At 39.9% G+C, this 4,661-nt stretch overlaps 2 pseudogenes; both read left to right on the forward strand.

Moving 5' to 3' along the window:
• The window catches only part of LOC107602872 (tubulin alpha chain-like), a 25,996-nt pseudogene that overhangs the window by 3,424 nt on the left and 17,911 nt on the right, over window positions 1-4,661 (forward strand).
• LOC107602871 (tubulin alpha chain-like) lies at window positions 273-3,149 on the forward strand (annotated as a pseudogene).

Below are 4,661 nucleotides of genomic sequence, written 5' to 3' on the forward strand. Positions count from 1 at the left end.
AAGTAAAGCATTAAGCCATGCTGAGTTTCATGCACAAAGCTGGCCTTTCATTATATAGAGGATGTGGCTACGGCCTTCAAAGCCTGATCCCAGACTGTGACACACATGTCAGCAGGAAACTCCAGTACTTCGCCTTTTCTGAATATAACATTTAACTATGTTTGGTGGGTCTGCAGAGCCAAAATAGCTCACAACCTCTGACAACTAAAGAGGAGAAAAAGGGGAACTACATCATGAGACATACAGTTGTTACTCAGAGAATTAATACATTCATGCCTGTATGACATACAGACAGGCACTGGTTGTAGATGGGATCATGAGTGACAAAATCTGCAGCATAGCAGAATAATAGATATAACTGTTCTAGCGACAACCCCCAAGTGAGATATCTCTGTGTTACACAAAGGAGAGTGTACAGCTGGGACAGGGAGGGGGTGGACTGAGGCCTCAAAGGAGCTCACTCAGTCTCTTCTTCTGTACTCTAGAGATCTATGACCCAATCTAGAGGAGAGGGTAAACGTGCATGTAAATGTAATTGAAAAGAAACTGAGTTCTGCATTGAAAAATAGGTCCAAAAACTTAGAAAATGGCATAAAGTTGTTACAGTATTGAGCTTTGAGTGAATCAGCGTGTTAATGACTTACATATCAGACCTAAATATATACATTTCTTATTCAAAACAATAAAAGAACACATTTAGTTCAGTGGTTCTCAGCCACTGTTCTCAGCAATGCCCCGCATTTTCTAAACAATAGGTCCAAAAACTTAGAAAATGGCATAAAGTTGTTACAGTATTGAGCTTTGAGTGAATCAGCGTGTTAATGACTTACATATCAGACCTAAATATATACATTTCTTATTCAAAACAATAAAAGAACACATTTAGTTCAGTGGTTCTCAGCCACTGTTCTCAGCAATGCCCCGCATTTTCTAAACTTATTTTAATCTATATGCTAGTTTCTGTATATTAAAAAATTAACTAAAATAATTATAATTAAAATAATCAAATATATGATAAACCGGTTTGTTTGGCGTAGCTAGGCAATATTTACATTCATTATAAAAATGTCATAAGATTTTATTCATTTAAATGACTTTTCCAGGCTTTCAAAAAAATAACACTTTTAAAATCAGGCTGCCTAATTCAAGTTTTCCAAGACTCTGGGAAAACCCTCCTCCTGTTTAAATATTAAATAGTTCAATGAAAGTTAAATAATAGGATTTAACATGTTATTGTCTTATTAGCTCAGAGTATTCAGCTAAAATATGTACAGCTGCCACTTATATTCATATATTTAATATATTTTTACCCTCCTTCTCCCTTTAGCGTGAGTGTATCTCTCTGCATGTTGGCCAAGCTGGGGCCCAAATGGGAGCTTTACTGTCTGGAGCACGGTATTCAGCCGGATGGACAGATGCCCAGTGATAAGACAATAGGATGAGGAGACGATTCCTTCAACACCTTTTTCAGTGAGACTGGAGCAGGGAAACATGTTCCACGTGCCATCTTTGTGGATCTGGAACCCACTGTGATTGGTAAGCTGAACCCGAGGAACAGAATATAATCCATTTAAATGATTGTGAAAACCATTTTACAAAATATTGGAAAAGCAAGTTTTATAAAATATATTTCCTGATAAGAATTAATAATTTTTATAGAAATTACCTTGGATTTATTGGACAATTTAGATGTCTTCTTTTTCTTCCTATTTGCTACTGTGAATAAAAAAAACCCAGAAACTTAGATAATTTGGCTTTTCCATTTTTTTCCTCTTCAGATGAGGTGCGCACAGGCACATATCGCCAGCTGTTCCATCCTGAGCAACTAATTACTGGCAAAGAAGATGCTGCCAATAACTATGCCCGTGGGCATTACACCATTGGTAAAGAGATCATTGACCTAGTGCTGGACAGGACCCACAAACTGGTGAGGTTCAAGTCTTTTGAGTACAAAATGAATTTGACTGACATTAATAATTACGAAGATGCTATTTCTAATAAGCTGATTTACTCCAACAGGCTGATCAGTGCACTGGCCTTCAAGGATTTCTCATATAAGTTTGTAATAATGTAATGAGGTAAAAATGAGTCTTTTTGGTGAGCTCTTTTTCTCTTTTCTTTCAAAAGAGTGATCAGTGCACTGGCCTCCAAGGTTTCCTGGTGTTCCACAGCTTTGGTGGAGGTACTGGCTCTGGCTTCACCTCTCTGCTGATGGAGCGCCTCTCTGTCGACTACGGCAAGAAGTCCAAGCTCGAGTTTGCCATCTATCCTGCTCCTCAAGTGTCCACAGCAGTGGTGGAGCCCTACAACTCCATCCTGACCACCCACACCACCCTGGAGCACTCTGACTGTGCCTTCATGGTGGACAATGAAGCCATCTATGACATCTGCCGTAAAAACCTGGACATCGAGCAACACCAACCTCAACAGGCACATCGGGCAGATTGTGTCCTCCATCACGGCCTCGCTGAGATTTGACGGAGCTCTGAATGTGGATCTCACCGAGTTCCAAACCAACTTGGTGCCCTACCCACGTATTCATTTCCCTCTGGCTACATACGCTCCTGTGATCTCTGCTGAAAAGGCGTATCATGAGCAGCTATCTGTGGCTGACATAACCAACGCCTGCTTTGAGCCGTCTAATCAGATGGTGAAGTGTGATCCTCGTCATGGTAAATACATGGCCTGCTGCCTTCTGTATCGTGGAGATGTGGTGCCCAAAGACGTCAATTCTGCCATCGCTGCCATTAAGACCAAACGCACCATCCAGTTTGTTGACTGGTGTCCCACTGGATTCAAAGTAGGTATCAACTATCAGCCTCCAACTGTGGTTCCTGGTGGCGATCTGACCAAAGTTCAGAGAGCCGTCTGCATGCTGAGCAACACTACAGCCATTGCTGAGGCCTGGGCTCGTCTAGATCACAAGTTTGACCTGATGTATGCCAAGAGAGCCTTTGTGCACTGGTATGTGGGTGAAGGAATGGAGGAAGGAGAGTTCTCAGAGGCCAGAGAAGATATGGCAGCTCTGGAAAAGGATTATGAAGAAGTCGGCACTGACAGCATCGAAGATGATGAGGACGGAGTGGAATTTTAAATACAGTTTGTTTGTAATTTCAGGGTAATCTGATCTTATCTTTATCTTCTAAAATGCAGCATTTTAGTATTTATGGGGGCTATACATTCTTTGGTATCACTTCATAAAGAGATTATAAGTTTTTTAAGATGATAAAAAATGCAAAAATAGAATAAAATTAAGCAATAAAAAGTCTGGTGACAAGCGCTTTCTAAAAATGTGTTGTTATTTGCACTCCTTTCATGATATACAGTTGGACATGTTATCTGTTTAATATCTGTATATATTTGCACATGCAAAAGTGATAAAGGCCTACATGCAAAACAGAATGTCTTCCATCACGACACCCTTCCCCCCTATGGTATGTATGCTGCAGCACAAAAATTACCACCTGCTCTAGCTGTTATTCATGATTCAGCTGTTTGTACATGTCAGTGGACATCACTATGAGAGGCTGGATAATGTCTGTGCTTTCATAATCCCTGTAGCACAGAAATTAAAGTCTGATGACAACTGGGCCAGTGTGTCTCTTTCTCTATAGCAAGAACCATGTCTACAGAAAATCTTAGTCAATAGTGCTTTTTATGCTTTGTAAACAGAAAACATCTGTTTTCAAATATACAGTAGGGCTACGTTTACAGTTCTTCAACACAAAAGTAGTCTTTTACACACAAAAGACTTAGTCATTTACTCATATGAAATGACACTGTCACCCTGAAGTCTTTAAACTTGCTTTTCTTCATGTAGGTATCACAAAGAATACAGAATCCTGCTGTAAGCTTTATATTACAAATAGTCAAGATACCATTTTTCCTGCAGTTGGTATGCAACTTTAACACATGACCATGGAGAACTTTGACATATAGCCTTTTAAAATTCCTTCTTGGCTTTTAGCATTATCGAATGCCCAAAAAGCTAGTAAAGGGGCCAGATGGTTTTCACAGACCCAAAAGTCCCAAGAGGGAGCTAGACTATGCTTGTGTAGGAAGGATGGCCCTTCTGAATGACTATCCTCACTCCAACAGGCGATCCCACTTCCTGCTAAGCCCCTCTCTTCCTCCTCCCTCTTCCCTCTCTATAAAAACCCCACCTCTCCTTTCTTCTCCACATCTGCCTTCTCTTTCCGAACCCTCAAGTCGGCCTGAAGGGAAATCTGACAAGATGGTAAGTTTATAGTGCTTGATCGATTCTTAATTCTAATCTTTTTATATATCGCTCCATTAAAATGCACATATGTGCATTATTTCACATTTAGTGCACTTAAGGCATGTTAAAAGATTTAAGTAAAGTCTATGATAGCTTAAAAATTCTCTTATGTGTATTATTTTTGTGTGGAAGACAAAGTTAGCAGCACTGTAGTTCAACTATTGAAACAGGTTTATAAAAATAATCAAATGTAAATCATTAAGCCATGCTGAGTTTCAGGCACAAAGCTGGCCTTTCATTATACAGAGGATGTGGCTACGGCCTTCAAAGCCTGATCCCAGACTATGACACATGTCAGCAGGAAACTCCAGTACTTCGCCTTTTCTGAATATAACATTTAACTATGTTTGGTGGGTCTGCAGAGCCAAAATAGCTCACTGAA

This window comes from Sinocyclocheilus grahami, unplaced genomic scaffold, assembly GCF_001515645.1.
Source record: "Sinocyclocheilus grahami isolate Dianchi unplaced genomic scaffold, SAMN03320097.WGS_v1.1 scaffold337.1, whole genome shotgun sequence".
In the NCBI taxonomy this organism is placed as follows: Eukaryota; Metazoa; Chordata; class Actinopteri; order Cypriniformes; family Cyprinidae; genus Sinocyclocheilus; species Sinocyclocheilus grahami.